This window comes from Gallus gallus, chromosome 3 (assembly GCF_016699485.2).
Source record: "Gallus gallus isolate bGalGal1 chromosome 3, bGalGal1.mat.broiler.GRCg7b, whole genome shotgun sequence".
NCBI classification, from domain to species: Eukaryota; Metazoa; Chordata; class Aves; order Galliformes; family Phasianidae; genus Gallus; species Gallus gallus.
In genome coordinates, this window is record NC_052534.1 from 68,097,035 (window position 1) to 68,117,761 (window position 20,727).

General features: G+C 40.9%; 1 protein-coding gene across 5 annotated transcripts in view; it reads right to left on the minus strand.

Moving 5' to 3' along the window:
* Window positions 1-20,727, minus strand: part of PRDM1 (PR/SET domain 1) — a 97,775-nt gene that overhangs the window by 59,129 nt on the left and 17,919 nt on the right. For 2 of the 5 annotated variants that reach the window (XM_040697684.2, XM_004940355.5), the window contains exon 3: window positions 1,147-1,219. The exons of the other annotated variants lie outside the window; for them this stretch is intronic. The gene's annotated coding sequence lies outside the window, so the exon portion shown is untranslated. The remainder of the gene's footprint in view (window positions 1-1,146; window positions 1,220-20,727) is intronic. 5 annotated transcript variants of the gene reach the window in all.

The window sequence follows — 20,727 nt, forward strand, 5'->3', positions numbered from 1 at the left end:
GGGCCCCTAAAGAAGGAAGATGTCCCATCTTGTAGGTTTAATCTAACAGTAAATGAAACTTCCCAGAAGCTGGAAAGGATTTAGAATTCAACCTCACAGGAAGTTTCACAACCACACAGTGGTACTGTTGTGATTGAAAAGATGCTAAGAGCTGAGGTGCTGTAAAACAACCACTTTACCTACCAGCTGAAGCTGGCAGACTTCATCTAGTAACACCTCCTTTCCCTTTGATGCCAGAGTGGTCTCTCAAGATGCTTGGCCTTGAAGTGCCAAATCATGGTGAGCACTACAAATTTTGTTCTGACAAAGACTGAAGAAGGGAGGAGACTCTGAAGTGGGAAGATACCGTACTTAGAATGGAATCTGAAATGAAGGAGGAAAAGAAAAAACAAAAAGGCTAGAGCACAAAGTGAGAAAGAGAAGATTAAGACAAAGGTATCTGAGAAGGACAATGAAAGAGATAAAAGTAAGAAACAAAAGATCCTGAAAGAGAAGATAGTGCTAATGAGCGCTTATTAAAGACCAAATAAGAAAGAGGAAGGACGGAAAAAAAATAAGCCACTATTCAATTTCCCTGCCCATGTGTTATTTTTCTTTTCCAGTTTATTTTCAACATATCTATTACGCTATACAAGTCACAAGAAAATCCTCTTACTAAGTCAGCACCCATTTACTATAGCTCCTCAATAAACAAAAGCTATTTCAACTTATCTGCTGGCCAGTATGAATCCAGCAGACCCAAATGTGTTTTCCAGTGTGATTTTGATACAAATGTCAGTCTTCTGAACTTCAGATTCAGGTTATTATGAGTTAACTGGGGGTACTACAGGTCTACACTCTCAAAAACATATCTGTGGCACCTATTGAAGTTTTATTCTCAAACCTATACCCGGAGAAGAAATACAAGTTTGCTAAAGTGTAATTCTGTCTGCTAAACGTCAACAGCAGCATACATTCTGAGAATTCCAATATGAGGTATTTTGCAAGTACTCCAAGGGGTAAAGGCAAATAAGCAACAAGGGAAATAATCCGCCTCTGCAGAAAACAACAACAAAGTGCTTTTTAATAAATTAGACAAAGATGAGTTGCAACAACAACAACGAAAAAGGTGCATCCACAAAGAAAGAAGAATTCAATGCAACTGACCTTCAAGTTCCCTCTACTCTTTCATTAACTGTCCACTGAGGTGATCTCTGGCCAAATACAGGGAATTCAGAGCCTGTCATAGAATTACAAGATGAATTAGGGACTGTTGCCACAAATTTACAGCTACCAAGGCCTTTGTTGATTAAATTTTCCCAGACTTGAAAGTAATTTCACTGGAAGCACTCTTAATGGGGCCTCACATCAGCATCAGGACAAATGAGGGAGGGGAGTAACACTTTTCCCTTCCAATTATCACATGCTTTTTTCTCCTGCGTGATTGGTAAGCAAATAGACACAATTTCAGTCAATGCGACTTAAAAGTGCTTAACACAAATTGTTTGCATGCTAAATGACTTCCCAGAAGAATCTCAATTTTCTATTTCCTTAAGGAAAAGCATCCCCTTTATTTCTTTCAGCTTCTGACTGGCAGAGCCTACTAAATAACCTCAATTATCATGCTGAACTCACAATTATCATTACTGACTCACAGTGAAATCAATTGCAAAGCTAATGTAGTTGAAACTGTATACAGATAAGCGCACTACAGGTGAGTAACTCCACATGCATGAGTAGTGTCGCTGTGCTCAGTGGCATAACTCATGTGCATAACTATTTGCAACACCGGGGCCTCAGATTGTAAACTCACTGGAGCAGAAACCAGATCTTATCTGCCTGTAAAGCACCTGGCAGTGCACCTATCTTTGCCACTATATAAATTAATTATCATTAGCATCTGAATTTTGTCAGCTCCAGCATTCATTCTCCCCTAACCTCAAACACTGCATTTCTTCCCAGTGCGATGTTCTGTGCAGTGTGCGATAATAATAGGCACGTAGATAAGTAACCATTCTGGGATTTAATCAAATAATTCAATATAAAATTAACACGCGTAAGGCATTTGAAAAGCTTCTGAAACCTGAGGTCTGGGTGGGGAAAGGGAAAACTTTAAAGGTAAAAAAATATATAACTAATTCAATTCCTGAAACACTTTGACCTTTAAACGGAACCGTCCTCCCCTTCTTAGGTTTAAGATAAGTTCAGCAAACAAATTTTCACCCTGGGCTTGACACATAATCTGCCAAACTGCTGAAGAAATAAACAAACACTTCTTCCTTTTAAAAAATCTCAAAATAGTTTTCTGGAAAAGACAGACCTCGCTGCTCATGACAAATATTGGTGGTATACACATAACAACTGGAATATGAGGTGAAGTATTAGATTTTTACAGGAATTACAGATTTAGAAAGAAACAGTTGCGAAATAGCAAATTGAAGATAAGGAACTCAAAAAGATGACTTTTGGTCATCTGAAGAAAAAAATAGTCATCTTCCCTAATCATCTCGGACAGATTACCTCAGTTTGCTAATCTCACATTTCAATAGGTTTTTACTGCTGAACCTAAAGAAACTGTGGGCTTAAATGAGAGGGAGAGAGGGGCCTGGAAATGCCTGTCAGTTTATTCAGCACTTTTGGCACACCTCAATTCATGCTTTTAGAAAGTTCTTTAGTTGTGGTTGGTTGTTTTTGGTTTTGTTTGTTGTTGTTGTTGTTGTTTGTTTTTTGTTTGTTTGTTTTAATTCAGAATAGATTTTGTTTTCGGTGGCAAAACAAAACCAAACCAAACCATGCATGAGCAAATGAAGGAAAAAAAAGGAACTCTAGGGGTATATCTCTGTTTTTTTTTCTAAAGACAGGAACAAAAAATTCAGCAGCTGGCTTTGATGCATGTGTAAATGCTCAGTGCCACTTTCCTGCTTTCTCTTCTGCTACCTAGTCTGTGCTACTGAACTATTCAGACTGCTCCTTCAATAGGCACGAAATACTTAAGTGAACAGCAACAACTACATGTTTGACAGACCCAAACTAAACTGGACAAAAATCCACAAAACCAATCAAAAATATGAAAAAGGAGAAAGCTCTTCGCTCATTTGTATAGGTAGGACAAAAGCCCTAACTAACTAATCACATGCCAGCAAAGAGATTAATTTTACCTGTAATCAAAAAGACTCACTAAAAGGACAGTCTCATTTAAATGCAAAAAAGTGAATAATTTTGGATTCCTGCAGGAGGCCTCTTTGTATTTGTGTGCACACAAAATTGCTTAACAGCAATTTTTCTTTTCTTGTTCTATAAAAGCCATTTGCTCCACAGAAACAAGCTTCTAGTAAGGCTTTTCTTCAAACTCATAGCTGAGCCTGTAATAAATAGCTGATGAATTGTATTTTATGGTGACCATTTCTGTAGGCAGCGTGATGCCAAGCTTTACAGTGCAGAGCAGTACTAAAAATTCTTAAGCTTTAAGTTATGGGTTACAGAAACAACATATGATTAAATCACAATCACAACGAAATCTAATTTATTTTGAATCTTCAATTCTTTCACCACCTGTGCCAAGTTGTGGAAAACTTAACGTACATCCCACCCCAGAGAGACAGGTTTCCTTTCACACAACATATACCCCTTTGCATTTAATAACGACATGCATTAAATAAATAAATAGCTTGGAAACACGACAGAAAGCACAAGTGATACTCAATGACAGAAACGCTTTCCTATGTCCTCCATCACCTCAGAGGCTGTGCTCACCTCAAAAAAAGTATCACTTGGTAGTAGTTACTTATTCCCAGCTCTTTCTTCCCATTGAAAAACAAACTAAAATCCTCACCTTCGATACAGGTCAGAATATAAAGTGCAGACTAGTGGCCAGGGTCTCTGGCAGGTGTGAGCAAGGGCTGACTGCTTTCACACTGAGACCCGGGTGAGCAATGCCGTGTCTTTATGAAGTGGGAAAGTAGAGCAGTAGCTAAGAGTACATCTTCTAAGCAGGATATTTAGGAGCCTCCACAATCCCTTTACCAGACACACACATGCAACCCGACTTTTTTTTCCCCCACTCTAAAAATACCAACCCGTCCAGTGAACTAGTTGGAAGGGCCTTACGAAGGGGTGGAGTAAGAGAAATCAGTGCAGCAAGTCACCTTTCAGCCACCTATGACATCAGCCTGCTGCCCTGATTCCTTCATTAATACCTTTGAGCTGAAAACAATGGGCCTGCCATTAAGCACCACACAGTTCAAGATAAGAAAGCCCTAAGCAGATAATAATCGGTGCATTTAGCTGGATTTCAAACATTCAGCTGCTTAATCATTTCTTCCTCACTGCATGCTACCCAAACACACAGGGAATGCTTCGGATGCCTCAGGCTAAGGAAGAAGGAGCTGGGATGTGGGGAAGAGGAGGGGAGCGCGGGCCTCGGGATGGGATTGGAGGGGAGAGGGGGATTTCATTGGCAATCCTCTCCCTGGGAAATGAAAACATTTCTTAATTGCCATTAGGGAAATAGGTTAAATACAGGCTTGGTAAGCTGCTAAGGGCTGGCTAACAGATTAGAGCGGATGGCTGTTGAAGTATACTCATTTCCATTATATGGCAGAGCGGGGAATTTTTATTTTCTTAATAGTCTTCCAAGACTGTTCCTGTCAGGCGCTGGGCGTGAGACTGCTAGTTAGATTTTAACTAGTCACCTTCCAGCTGATGAAGCAAGGCTGCATTCACCAGCCCTCGGGTGACTGCTTTACTGCTTATGCAAGGGAACAGAAACTGTGGGGCATGCTGACGGGGTGTGTGGAGAGGAGGGCACTGTGATACCTGCTGCTTTGCTAACACGAAACAACAATGAGTAATGGCAGAATCAGAGGAACTGAAGGCATGATGCAGCATACCTGTCATGCCAGGAAAGAAAGGATTAAAAAAAAATGTCTCCGGATCCCTGAGCACGTAGCAGATGCAGGGCTCAGCCCTGCCAGGTCTGGGCAGCTCACCCACAAGACCTCAGGAACGTGCGGGGGGAGTGTGGGCACCTTCTGAAACCCAGATGCCACAGCCTTCCTCTCAGCTGCTCAGAGCCCTCTGAGATTGCCTTCCCTGCTTTCACCCACGGCACTGCCATCTCCCTCTTCCCCAGCAGGCTCGTGGCAGTTCCACCTCCAGCCTCCAGTGAAGGCAGTGGGAGCAAACGGAAGCCAAGTTCCCGTTTAAGTGGGCACAGCCTCACTACTCATCCACATGGCTGAGGAGGAGCTACCAGCAGCGTGCACTGCAAAACTGAGACACAGTCCTGTAATCCTCCATTGTGCAAAACTCCCCGGGGCATGACTAGGAATTTTATTTCAGCTAGGGCTCAGTTTTTAAGGCACTTTTTTCTGGGGATTCCTGAAGCCAACACAGCTACGTAAAAGGTGGTGGATTAGCAAGTGAAGCAATTGGGGGTGTGTGTGTGTGAAGAATGAGTTTTGGAGAGGGGGGAATCTGTGAACACCTTTACCTTTCCCCCTCCCACCCAGATGCACGCATCTGTATAGCTGTGTGTGAAGAGGAAAATTCTCCCACTGTATGAAATCTCCAACGCCTTTTGATACACCCACTGTTTATCCATCTGCATCATCAGACATCTTAATACATTTCAAAGACTTGTGCTAAGCGTTAGTTTCATTTAACTACATCTGAACTCCCTGTTGTGGATGGCTGAAAGTGATAAACGTTGTAAACGCTGGCTGTTTTTCTCCATGAACAGTCAAAGGAGCTCTGACAGAGCTCAGGTATGTGAGGCCAAGTGAAAGATATGGCAGCCCAGTGCACTGCCCAGAATCAAACTGGAGATGAGGGAAGAGCATGAAATTCCAATGCTCCAATCCTCTTCTAAGCCAGCACATTTACCAAGTCAGCCTTAAGGCATGCTTACTTGTGTATACCTACAGACATGGGAACACTGGGGAACAGCAACCACATTGCTAGTTTGGATTAAACTGGTGAGGACAGGAAACCCACTCATTTACATGGCATTGGCCAGTATTTTCCACTTGTCTAGCAATCCCATGCACTTTCTTTGCATATTTCTCAGCAATGCACTGCACCTTCATCAGAAATCAACAAGAAATGGAAAACCCAGCACTTCCCTTCGCTCTCACTTCTACTTACCACCTCTCATTCAGAAGTATTTTGCCTGCTTCCTGTACGTAGAAAGTATCTGTGAAATAAACATAACATAAACCCAGGGGCTACGGATGAGTATGCCTCCTGAATGATCCAGCAAGTGACAGAACACATGCACTGTGGCAACTATGGAACCTATGTTATAGTATGCTTGTTTTAAAGAGCTTGGGACAGATCCTTTGCATCTGCCAATCATTACAAGTCGGAAGGTTTTACAAAGGTTTTTCCTGTGGCCACATGTTTAGCCACAGTCAATCCAAACCAGGCACAGCACTGCCAGAAAGACAACTGTGGAATCAAAGCACGCTTCTGTGTGCAGGCTCTGAGGGGACCCCTCACAGTTGAGCACAGCTTCACTGGCTGGATTAAAAATATCTTTTTGAAGTCTCTTAAAAATATATATATATTAATACAGTGTTCATTTGTGATGTGTCTCCCTTTTCAACAGAGAACTAGCAGCAAGGAAATAACAGACATGTCTACTATTCCCTCAGTCTTTTTGACAAGGTCTTTTTTCCAGATTAGGTACAGTTCAAGAATGTGCACCCTTCAAATTATTTGCATCTGGACATGCAACTGTAAGCCTTACATGCACATGAAAGCCTTTCCCAACACATGACTATGCTACAATTCAACTCTTTTTAGTAAAAAGAAAGCTTCTATTCCTGTTCATGACCATCTGGGTATCTCTGCAAGACACCGCATGCCAAGACATCAAAATTCTGGTTTCCAAGTAATAAAAAAGACGCTGTCTTAACTGTTATAGAAGGCCAGTTGATCATTAAGCAAAGGAAAGGTACTGCTCTGAAGTACTAGTACAGAGGCAAAGCAGTGGACACCTGTGCTTTACATCAAGTACTTTCCTTGACAACATAAGTAGCGTATAGATAAATTGGCTCTTTCTGCAAGTTACGACAAGTCCAATTACTCTGAACACTACCTTTGGTTTAAGGCACTTGAATTCTCTTTCCTGTCCATAAACCCTCTAGCATGCACATTCCTGTAATAGAACAAATTCCTTTTCCCTGCTTATTGCAAAGAAACATTTATACTGTATTTAAATACAGCAATAATGTATCAGTATTAATGAATATTTTTTACATCAAATGGTTATCTTTTGACAGAATAAAATTCCCAAGTTCAGGGGAAGAAGTTGCTTTATGGGGGCTACTGTGACAAATAGGATTCCTGAATCCTATGTGTGAAATATTTGAAAGATGAATCATTCCATTTTTTTTCAAAGTTATTCTTTACAGTTTTTTTTTTTTCTTTCCTGTACATCTCGTGTGTTTAAAGAGGGCATCTCTATTACGATGTAATACTCTACAAGAAGGAAAATTAACCTCACTGACCATTCTGGAATTCTCCACATTATGAATTACAACACAAACCACACTTTGCAAACCAAAATCACTTTGAGAAATCCTGGACAAGCAGTCGGACAGAGGTCTACTTACAATTATGAAAATATGTCATACTGGGAAATAAGTTACTCGTGAATTAACTGCTAAGGACGGGCCATTTTCCATCAAGAGGTTACATGCAGCCAGTAGCTTTAAACCAAGGTAAAATGAGGAAGAAATGGACTACATTCTACAGTGGGTCAAATCATTGTCTCAACTGCCCTCGAGTTGACACAACTACAGCATTGAGTGCCTGCTATGGACACATTAGCAAGAAACTGAAACTTGATGAAGTCACAGAGAAAAAATAAAAATAGAATTTTAAAGATAAAGTTTTATTTTAAAAAGAAATAACAGAATGAACAACCCAATATAAGTGTGGGGAGTTCTTTAAATCAAGATTAGGTGGCTTCCTATGAACAAACTCTAGAACATTCAGAGGACATAAGATTTGTGAAAGAATTACTGGGTGAATTTCTGTAAGTGTTGCCTTGCAGAAGATAAAATTACCTGATCATAACAAATTGAGGTTTAAAAAATTCTATAAACTTGGGAATATGACCCACCTTTCATTATGACTTCCTTCTAGTGGTTGGCAACCCCGCACATAGTAAGGGTTCATATCAAACTAGATGATCATTATGGTCCTTTTCAACCCAGGCCATTCTATGATTCTATGATTCTATGACATGATGTGACAAAAGAACTCCCTGAACTATTTATGTGAAAAGGAAATTAAATTTTAAAGACTATGAACTGAGTTTTTCATATTCCGAGAACAACTTTTCTGTTACCATCCTCTCCCATCTTTTATTGAGAACACAGATATACAAGCCTATTTCAAGACAAGACCAAATTAACGTGGGACTGACTTTGTGCATGAAAGGAAAAGAAGTCTGAGTTCCTATAAACCTTTCAAGCTTTCATTCCACCTCCCTTCCCAGTTTGCACGGAGGAGTCTATTTTACAACTTTATCCATGTAATGGTCCTGCAGACTGCTTCTTCATGCCAAAATTTCTCTTTGATGTTTGCTCTCCCATTAGTGTTTCAGTGTAGGTATTCAAACTGATCACACAAGCACAGCAGAACTCCAGAACTGTCCACGTTCCGTCGAATACAGTTGTTTCATGTTGCCTGTGATTTACAGTCTTAATTAATGCTCAAAAGAAGAAGAGCGCATCTTTGGTGGAGCGTCCCCCCTCCACACACACACACACCCCTCCTCCCTCTCTTTTTTTTTTTTTTTTTGGTACAAAACAGCGCTCTCAGGGTTTTGTTGGACATTGTGCAGGATGACTTTGCCAAGCAGAATGGAACACACTTAATACTTTTCCTTTATAACCTTTGCAATAAATCAGCTACCACTCCACTTGCACGAGAACGGCCATTAGTGTCCTCTCCCCTCCCCCAGCACTTCCCGAATTTTAAACAAAGTAGGAATAAACTGAAGCTGAGCAGAGCCAGCGAGCCCAGTAAATCAGTTTAATGAGAACTGAATCAGTCATATGAAGTCCACTACTGAACAAATAAGGTGGACAGAAGAGGCCAGGCTTTTGGTGCAGGTACTGGGGATGGGCAAGCAAAAAAGCAGTGCTCACACATTTGATCTTCAGCAGCAATGCATTTCTGTTGTGAATGCTCTGTTCTTTAAAATCACATTTGCTGTAGCTTGCTGCTGCAATTCATTGTTTAGATTTGGCTGCTTCCTCTCCTGCTTGTGGTTTTGTTCCTCCATGTTTTCCCACAGAAGTGGAGTTTTCTGTTTACCCATTTCCACCACTTATCTCCTCTGTGATTCACTTTGGCTTCATTTATCCTTCTCAGGTCTCCCTTGTTTCCCATTTACTGTAAGCGAGTACAACCACACATATATATACTGTTGTTCAATTCAGAAGCTAGACAGTAAGTAATTCTGTATTTACAGGAATGCAAAGTATTAAAGAGACTGTATCAACTTTCATGTATGATAGCACATGAACTCAACGTTAAAAACATATTTTCAAAAGTTTAAAAAACAAACAAGCAAATACACAAACCAACTAATGTACACTGGTTCAACCTTTTCTACATACCTAGGGAAGCACAAGCGGCCAAGTGTGGATTTTTAGGTTAGAGGGGATTGAGAGGCCTTTTACCTCTCACATACAAGTGCCCATCTCAGTGCCAGAGCCCTTTGTCCACTTGGTCTTACGAGCTTAGAGAAAGGAGCTGGTAAGATGAATTGACGAGCAAACTCGGGAATTAATGTCCTCCTATGCCCAGTGCTGAGCTACTTGCCCTGCTCCAGCCACAAGAATTGATGGACAAGAGAAGGCATGGCCCACCCATTCCCATCTGCTCTGTGTCTCTTCCCTGGGACTGCCAAGTCTCCACATCTGATTCAGTAAGACAACTTCATTCTGTCATGCCCCATCCCCACCTACAACTCTTCTACTTGGAATGGTCATCCTTTTTGAAATCCAAGGCTCAAATTAAGGATCACCTTTTCTCTTCTGCTTCTTTACCTCCTCCAGAAGCAGCAACTAGAGATCACTGGTAAGATCTTGCTATCACATAAGTCTCCCAAAGTTTTGACCAAGATATAACTGTGGCATTTATTAGTAAATCTGACCCAGCCTCCCGAAAGCTGCTGTCTTCACTGTGAGCCTAGTAAAAGAGTGGAAGTTAATTAATCTCTCCAAAACACCATACAACCATACTTTTAATCTTGGCAGGCTGGTCAATTCAACCCATTAGAGCATCCTGTGCTACTTCTCTGCCAAGTGGATAATTTCTTTCTGATGCACTATTACCTGTTCTTCTGGATGATCTGAAGAATTCAGCCTCTATTCAATTTCCAGGCCTGGTTTCCAAAACGAAAACCTGTTATTACTGCCACCCTCCATAATTTCCATTGGGAAAAGACAACTAATTAAAGCTGCTGTGAAAATCAGAGCCCCTTTTGTAGCTCTTATTCCCTTGCTTTCTCCTAGCTTAGCACACGGGAGAGAAGAGGACACACCTGAAGCTACATCCTGGCCTAGGAGATGGAAAACCTCTGCTGCTGCAGGACCAGTGAGGAATATCCTGTACAGTTCTGGGTGGCAGGAACTCCTTTACAGTTTACAAGCACAATATTTAAGGATATTAACACAGTATCTATTGGATCAGGCAAGGAACAGAATGCATTTATTACAGTCATTTTGGAGACTGCTTATCTATCATCAGTTCACACTTTATGCAAGACCAGTGCTGCGAGTTTTCAGAATCCTACTGTGGGACTTTGGGTATAGGCATTTTTTAGTATTGTATTAAAAAATCATATAATTTTGTGGGAATCTTGTCCTTCATAAGAGAAAGAAATTAAGTGTCTAGTCTTCCTGGTGACAGAGAAAAGCCTGAAACTGAAATCTAATAGCATCAAACCCAGAAGGCTAATAAAAGAACCCAGAATATTACTTTCACGGTCTGTAATTTTTAAGTCAACTTCAGATGTTAGAGCTTGATTTACCATTTGTAGAAGTCGGAATTTGACTATGTTACAAGTGATAGTGTAAAGAAAGACCCTGTATTCTTTGCTGTAATGTCAACTTTTTCTCATGGCTATTCTGTGGGTAAAAAGATTTGTCTTCCTCATAGTAAACTTTCCAACCTCTACACCAATGCTTTGCCCTTTCTTGCATTTAGCAGCCATGCTCTTCTAGTGAAGCTTGTGGTTTCCTGACAAAATAAGTGCAGTGTGTTCACGGTTCTCAGATTCAAATAAAAAGAAAAGCACATAACACTAACAGATAGGCAGCTTCAAGCTTCTCTTACTCAAAAGCACATTGAAAAACTCACACGCTAATTAGGCCAAATGTTTGATATTTCTCTCAGTCCATCCTGTCATGTCTCTTCTTCCATTTCTTGGGTATTTACACTAACTGGGATAACCTGCAGATTCATATAATCCACAAACTTAGCAGTTAAGGGAAAGTTAGAAAATTCAAAACTTTAGAAGTCTTCAACACAACTGATTTACTCTTTTCATTCCAAATGGTTACAAATATTTCTCATATTTGTAAAAAAAAAAAGAAAAGAAAGAAAGAAAGGTACTACAATCAAAGAAGAATAAGACAGTCCATAAACGATAGTTTCAAAGAGTTTGGAAAAGGGGAGGAGATTTCATTTGAACGCAGCTGAAGATTGTTCTTTTCTTTCTTCTCTCACCAAACTTTGCTGGCATCTTTAAGACAGAAATCTAAAAATGATTTATTGTACCAGACCATCATTCTGGTCATAGCCACCAATGGGCCAGATCCAAGGCCCTCTGAAATGAGTCTCGCTGTTGATTTCATGGCCTTGGATGAAGACCAATGTTTGTGCATTTTTTTTCAAGAAGAAAATTTTCCAAATAAGCTGGGGTTTATTTGGAATTATTCCAAGGGCTACGTGACACTTTCAAGAGTTTATATTCATCCAAGTGACTTCTAGGAGCCAGTTCTGTTTCCTTACACGAAAAATGTTGGGGGGTGAAAGGAGAAGGGAAAGAGAAGCACTTCATGAGTCCATCTAGACATTTCTAGATCATTCATTGGAAGCTGTCCCTTGGTTGTGGTGGGACAGGAGCACGCCACCCTACCTCTTCTTTCCAGTCTTTCTTGAGGAGTAAATGCAACCTACTGACATAGCTGTGTCTGGGGAGAGTAATGAGGAGGGATACAGTTGATTTGCCCTCCCTAGATGTTTTGAGGGCTAGGGACTTGCTTTTGCTACATTTGCTTCACACCTCCAGAGCAGTGCTATCATGTTGGGCAAGTGGGAATTTGCCTGCTGTGAGGCATCTCCCAGGTGAGGTGAACCCAGCACCTTGCTCTGCTTTTTGCCTGCAGATCTATGTATGGAACGGACACCATCAGGGGCACTGCTGCAGTGTGAAAATCCTACCAGTGTAGCTCCTTGGGCACATTACTTCTCTAGAGCTGAAATCCATCTATGTTTTCAGCTGGCTTCTAGTGCCCAGTTTTCCAGAAATGCCAAGCATGTGAGCCCCTAACTGAGGACTGTACAGGCAGGTGTAGGGTGAAGCAGTCCTGTGGCAGCCATAGCTTGCATGGAAAACCAGCCCTCAGCCACCTCCCAAGTGAGGAAGAGGAGGAGTTGAGGAGGAAAGGTTATGCAACATCCCCCCTGGTCTTTCATTTTGCCTGTGCGCTGGGACATCAGAGGCTCAGATCACCAACTGTGAAGAATGCTGTCTTTCAGCACAAAATATCTTGTAACTACATCTTCATCAGGATCTATTCACTAAAAATAAGGACTATCACGTCTCATCATCTTCAGAAGAAACATAAAGGGTGAAAGTTGCTATATTTACCTCCCTGTAACAAAATCAAAGCACTCCAATAACTGCTGTAAAGTATGAACAAGCAAAAATGAAACACCCTTTCTCACAGTCACGTGGTATAATTAGAGGTAGGGCTGAAGAACAGAACTCTCACTCATCAACTCTAAATGCGATCTTTTTTGTACTTAGAAACCCCTGTGATATGCTTAAAATAAACAGCGGGCTACAGAAATACTGTTAACATTTAAATTATTTTAAAAATTCCTTGGCAGCCCTCTGGGAGCTGCCCCATCAACAGTCAGTACTGGAGAGCTTACAGATCAATAATTAACACAGCTTGTACTGCTCAGCACAAATGTTAAGCAGCCTCAAAACTTACAATTTTACAGCAGTACTTTTGCACAGATGCAGTAATCCTGTGATCTGTTACAGCGGCCTGATATAACAGCAGTGAAGACAAGACAACATCTTTATTAAATCGCTCCCTCCTGCTCTCCTTTATTCAACACAGAAATGTGTGCATGTCCTTCGGTGCTAACAGAGCCATCGGGTGATGTTTAGGGCCAATATCCAGGGGTAGGGTACTGAACCTCCAGAGAAATCAAACAGTTTTGTTAGTATGTGTATAGTGACTCATTAGCAGCTTTTTATGGGATTTACTTAAGAAACTTTCTGCCAAAAATCGAGCCAAAAAACCCCACTGCAAACTCAGCTAGAGCTACCACGTTTATATTAGCAACTCTGAGCAGAAAATACTCTGCCCATAAAAAAATTAAAAGTGGCTCAATTCGACACGAGCCGGCTGTATAGACCTGTTCTTATTCACTTGGTGATTTTGACTGCATCTTGCAAGCACTACTGTGAAAACTCAAAAGCACTTTTTCAAATGAAAGAGAATCAGAGTATCTAGTGTCAGCAAGCCTTGTAAAGTCCATACATGTTTACGCTTGGCATCAGATTACACACATTTGACTTTTTGATTTAGTGCGTACTTGTGTTTTGCCTTCCTTTGTCAGAAATAAAATACAGCTATTCTTAAGAGAAGTCTTTGTTTTTAAAAAGACCTAATTTGTACTGTATGTTAGGAGAGTTCACTTTTTGCCCCACCCACAGAGGAGCTTGATCCAAATACAGGGGGGGGAAGTCAAATTCAGAAGAGGTTAATTTGGGTAACGACAATGTCAATTTGCAAGACATAAAAGGCGCAGAGAGAGAAAGACAGAGTAAAAACAGTGGAGACCTTGGACAGCTTTTTGCTGCATCACGAAAGCAATTCTGCTGAAATCTTATTCGGAACATCAACTGAGTAAAAAAGAGAAACACAGTTCTTAAATTATTTTGTACTTTCCATGTATAGAGGAACAGTCAGAACTGTATGGGGTTTTACGCCTTCTTGGTAGCCAGCTTATAAACAGCATAGCTACCAGTCTTTCCATAGGAAAAACATGTTCCGTGGATAATAATAACATGACTAACTGCTTGAGCTGCAGGGGCAAAGAAGCACCTACCTAAATAACATGTGGTATCTGATGATCTATTAAGTAACAGACAGCTGATAAGTATTAAAAATAGTCAAAAGGAAAGCCAAGTGAGAGTCAGGAATTCAGGGAATAGTCCTAAACACAAGACAGAAAAGGTTGTTCAAGTCAATCTTTCCATCTCTTATACTCCGAGAAGAATGCCACATTAAAACTAGATGAAACAGAAGTTACTTTATTCATACAGTGTGTGTTAACAGGCCATCAAGTGGAACATCGGTACATAAGTGTTTGTATGATCAAACTCATAAAGATAGCAGCAGCCACAACAAAGTGAGTAACTAGGTGAGACTTGAAATTTTCAGCATGTTTTTATGGATATTTTAATGCAGGAGAAGGAAACTCATCTAACTGTAGAAACCAGGTCAAACACAAACAGTTGTACGATTTCCAAACTAATTCTGACGCTACTCTGTCACTGAGCATTATTTAAATTTAAGGCAAGTAAAAACCAAACATCATTTGTGCCTCTTAATCATTTGAGAGGAAACTATAATCCAAACCACTTTTTCCAAATGTAACAAAGCAGGTTTGCCTCAGAACATGGCTTGATGCCCTCCACACACATCCAACCTGAGATTCGTCCAAAATAAACCATTTACAAGGAAAAAGCAAACAAAAAACTTGGTTATGAATCCTGTTCTCTCTCTAAATGGCCTATCTGTCAAATTGGCATGCTTAGTTTTGCTGCCATGGGAAATCTCAGTCCATGTTTAGAGAACTGGTATCTTACATATATACCTCCGTAATCTAAGTATATTATTAATAAGAAATTCACCAAACCACCTTTATTTATTTAATACATTAAATTCATCCTTTTTTTTTTTTTTTTTACCATAGTGTGGTTACCCCATAGCATTATTGACACATTTTTCATAGTATTTCATTACAGATATAGTGCTTCTTACGCATAGTTCCTTTCATAAATCTATCACAGCCCAATATAAAATTAACAGTGACAGAGAAATGTGTATTTTCTTACTTTTATGACACCTATGTTGGAGGCCGTGCTGTCCAGAGCTACAGTAAGTGCTCAGAACAAACACGGGATCACATAAAAGTTTCCTGACTGTGCTGCAAGTGCTAAGCTGTAAATTGCCTTTGGGAATAGGTTGTCAAATTGTTGATGGCATAAAGCTTTGTATCAACCCATGATCTTGCTTTGAAATCTCATGACTGACAATAAAATTCAAGGGCTCAGTACAAAACCAAGTTAAAACTTGGATTTTTCTAACTGTGATTTTCCCATTTGCTCAGAGTCAGAACCCAGGACCAAATTTTTAAGAGAGGACACAGACACATATTGCAGAAAGCGACGGCAAACAAAACTTTGGAGCTTTGTTTTCAGCTGAGATGTGAAATATGCTCCTGAGAATCAGTACAAGGCAGCAGTTTGGGAACTCTAGGTTCAAACTGCGCAGTTATTATTTAGACTCAGAGGCTACCACAGTAAATAGCAGCTTTAAGATTTCTCAGGAAATCTCTTTGTGCTGGTAGAAATCTCTGCTCAGGGAGTCACCCCTACTCTGGCGAGAGCTGCAACTTTGTTATTCACCACTTCTCGATATAAGAGACCTTAAACCAGTAGCATAGCATAGCATGCCAACAGTTCATAGAAGCAAAGAAGCCACATTTTAAATCATAGATATTAGGGTTCATCTTAATGAGTTTCAAAGAATTTTTCCCATCCTTTTTATTAGATTTTGGAAAATAAACAGTGTGACGTACTGATGAAATCCAAAATAGGAAGGTCACTACAGCTCCCTTGTTTACATGAAGAACAAGAATGTTTCTCTTTAGATTAGCAGAATATAAAATGATATTCACTGTATGTGTATATATATATACATATTTTAATTGCTGAAAAATAAGCAACTTAGCAATGGGGACTTGTGCTAGAATTTAGAGAGGCTGCTTGTCTGTTTTAATAACCATATTAATTATAGTTCTATGCTGAATTTTCTGGAAAACAGAGATGTTGTAACAGTAGTAGGAACAGACTTCCTAAAGTGGCCCGGCTCGTAGGAAATTCCGACAGAGTATCACAGACCTTGGCACAAAATCTCAATCTGCTTTAAAATTTCTTGTTTAAACATCTTCATGCAGAAGTACACTAACTGGGACCTTCTCCAAATATGGACCTGACCGTATACAAAATAGAGCTGCCACGGTGCTCACCCCATTGGAGACTAGTGACTGGGGGACATCAGGTACAATTCCGGCAAGGGAGCACTTTGGGAAGCGTAAGCCACATTGTCAGTGAACTTGAGCCAAGGACTGATCCCTTCCTATCCTGCAAAAGATAACCCATAAGAAAGACAACACCAGAAGCTCGCTGCTGCCTTCTTTACACTCTCACATTTTACCTTGTAATATTAGAGTAGTGCATTAGAGTAGGAGGACTTGTGCAGCTACTTTAATTTTTTTCTCCTTCAATGATGTTAGCATTTTTTAAACCACGTGGGAAATGTATTGCCAGCTTTATCATCGTCAAAATATGGAGCTGAAACTGCGTATATATGGGATCCTCCCCACAGTCTCACATGAGATAGGTGCACTAAGAAACAGCCAGTACTTAAACACTGTAAGAGACTGCAGGAGATGCTGCTTAAAAGTGTGTTAATTGTCTTGAGGTGGTTCACTTATGGTTTCTGGCTAAAAGCTAAAGAGCTCTTGGCTTAAAAAGCATTACATTATTTTTAAGCCGGCAGGATGGAAGAGGAATAGTAAGGAGGTAAGGCCTGAAAGTGTAATGAGAGAGCTCTGCACAATTGACACTGTGTTTGTGGTTCAGATATTAAATTACGATTTGATTAACCTACTTAGCAAAGTTCAGATGATAAATGTGACTTTGGTGAAATTACTTTGCTGGAAACAAAAACTTCTTTAGACTACTTAAAAGACAGGAGGATGTTAAATGCTGTTACAGTGATTTAATGAGTATTTGGTTTCATTCCGACAGGGGAAAATCAAACAAGATAGTTTCAGTTTGAGCCTGAGTAGATTCTGATCAAAGGTTTTCATTGTAACAATTTTTACGATTTTTATAGGGTTGAACTGGGTTGCAATTGTTATTGAAAAGTATACGTATTGTACAAAATCCGTGTCACTTTCTTTTTTAACAAGATGCCACAAGCCTGTGCTGCGTAGCTCTCAGAGGGACAGGCAGGGCTCTCACCAGAATTCAGGTTGCTCGAGCAGTTTACGCTGAGCAGTACCACTTGTCGTCACTCATCAGCCTCTGTCCTACAGATAAGGTCTCCTGTCCATCTGCCATGCACTGACCACTGGGCCGGCCCGTTTTGTTCTCGCATTTAACTGTTTTTCACACGCATGTGCCTTTCCCTACGGCTTTTTGAGAGCAGCTGCATAAATTTAGCCCAGCAAAACTGAAACTCTTCGTGAAGGTGATTTATGTCACAGTGCTGTGTGACAGGGACAGCATAGCTAGATTTCGGTAGGCATGGTCTCACCTGGAACCTCCACACTGCCACATGAAGTAATGGGGGCAAAAGATATAAAACAATTACTAGAGCTGATTTCTGGAAATCTCTGCAGCAATTGTGAGTGACTTAAAAAAAAAAAAAAAAAAAAAACTTTTAGATATAATTAGCCATTGTACAGAATACCTCCACCATGGTAGCCAGACAACAAGAAGAAACAGGAAACCTCACTTACTCGACTAAGTGAGAAGGGATGGAGACCTTTAGTAGTCTAGCTATAATTTCCAGTATTTTGCTTTGCTCACATTATGGAGCCAGAAATAGACCAGAGACCCCGTATAAACACAAAGTAGTATTACAGGAAACGTGCTTTTTTTTTTTTTTTTTTAGGGAGATGCTTGCCACATTTGTTTACGGAATCACTCATTCTGTTTATAGGGACATTAACTGCATGAGTATCATTTTTCCTCTCTGTGATTTTTATACACTTTTCACTCATTCTGAAAGTAAGTCAGTGGACCCTATTCTATGCAGTTCGAGCCTAGCTCTACTACACAGTCATTATGGTGCTTCCTACACACAGTAGTTATTGAAAAGGCTGACCCCAAAATAAAATGATGCAAATGATACTAGTGCTCAAATGCCAGTGTGCTGGCAGAAATGGGAAGGCATGGGGGCGTCTGCAGAACCACGACTGCAAAGATTGCTACGGGGGCCGGAGAGGGCCAGGCAAACCCAGGGCTGGCAGCTCAGAAAGGGAGAGAGGGAGAGTTGGGGGACAGGGCATAATCACAGAGGAGAAATGAAGAGCAAAAGGCAGAGTGAGAGCAAATGCATGCTAAAACTTGAAGGAAACAAGAGTGAAAGAAACAGGTGTGGACAAGCAGATAAACAATGAGGGGAAAAAACAATCAGTCACCATTCTTACTTTTGAAAATAAAAGAGTAGATGAGAAGGGAGGAGCAAGCCCACCCTTAAGACAAGACACAGGAAAAGGAAAGGTGAGAAGGAAGGTCAACATGAAAAATGGAAAAGGAAAGACAGAATAGAGAAAAACTTAAAGAAGAACAAGCCACAGATTTCTTTTTCTTTAAAAAAAAAAAGTTCTCTTTCTTGTTTGTCCTGTTTTCCTCTTGGCCAAAAAAAAAAAAAAAAAAAGCAGACTGAAAGAAAGCAAAAGGATGATTACAGTCTCACAGCAGTAAGGAGATAAAGCAAGGGAGCAAATTGGATACAAACTGTTTTCATCAGCGGATATATAAGGGAGGAGCTGAATTCAAGAACACTGCAGTGCATAAAGGACATTTCTTCAAGGAGAAAGACTATGTGTCCAACAGAATTCCTAAAATATTACTATAAGCCCACAGCTTTGTACAAAAAACAGTAAATAAAACTTCTGTCTGAAACTTTTCCCACCATTCCAAGACTGTTGGTATTTAATCTAAATAACCTCCTGCTGAGTGTTGATCGCAGCCTGTAGCTCTGCAATCCAGTCTCATCACAGCCCAGTCTAAATACAGCTTTAATAAATACTCAGCTTCAATTCACTCAAATTCCAACTTGTTTAGAGTATGATCTCTATTTGTGAACCCGTAATAGCTGGTCTAAAAACTGGAACTTCTCGATGTTTGCAGAATGCTGAATTTTTGCGTCGGGTCTCCAGCTTTAAGTTGGTCATTAAGTCACTGCTGTTTGGCTTAGCACCAATTTGGCCTGGATAAAAATATGACATGCTTTCACATCCAGCTAAGCCAGCAGCGATGGTCAGAATAAAGCACTGTGAGTGCCTCCATGGCAGGCCTACAGGCACTACACCTCAGGCAGAGGCTGTTTTCTGACTGTATTGATCTGTGCTGTGGAAGATGGGGAAGGGAGGTCAGAAATGCGGCTGTTCCATCCCCCTGATGGTCTGTTCATACAAACCCACTCCATGGGTCTTCCCATCTGAGTCCAACACTGCTTTAGCACGGGCTTGCTTCCAGTCCAAGCACTCTCCTTCCTCTCTGCCTGCCCAGGATCTACCTGAAATTCCACCCCACTGAACAATCACACACTTAAGGACATACACGGGAGTCCAAACTTGAGGAAATAAGATTTATTCAAAACCAAACTTCATAGGAAACTGGAATTTAAGAAAAACTGCAGGCACCACTTCTATTTACATGGGGATTTTCAAGCTCTCTGGAGCCCTTATTGCCTTCCTGGCAAAACATTTTTCTCCTCAAGGAAAAAAAGAAATGAGAGTGCCTGTTTAGAAGCAAAGGAAAAGTCCTCACCCTGTCGTCACTTAAAACACATAGTGCTTGCTGCCGCAGTAGAGCCAGGAGTGCAACTGCTCATCAGACAGATACCTCACCCCAAACAATCCCTTCCCACCTGCCAGATCCCATCAACCACCCAGGAGGAGCAGTTCTGTGGAGCCCAGCCATCGCTTCCTCCTGCCCAAGACCCAGTGACCTGACGCTAACATCATTCCCTGCTACAACATTATTACACTGACTGACAGGGTCAGTCCTTGCTAGATGTCACTAAATCAACATCCCTTCAGGGGCTTTTTCTGAAGAGAGAATAAGTTCTCCCGGATGACCTTCAAGGTTCAGAAGTGACTGACGCGGAGCCACTGCGCCATCCATCACCCCAGCAGGAGGGGACATTTGCACAGGGTCAGCATGGCACAGGACTGCCGTGAACTTCCTGCACCCTGCTTCCCGCATACCAACCCCGGCCGCCTCCAGTGATTCATGTCTCTGGAGAAGGGGACCTCGGGAGGTGAAGGCAACGAAGCTATGGTGTGCGCAGGAGGGGTCAGACCCAGAAGGGAACCAGCAGCACGCACACACATACGCGTAAGAAGCAGAGACAGAGAGAGGGCAAGAGTGTTTTCTATTAGCTGCCTGCT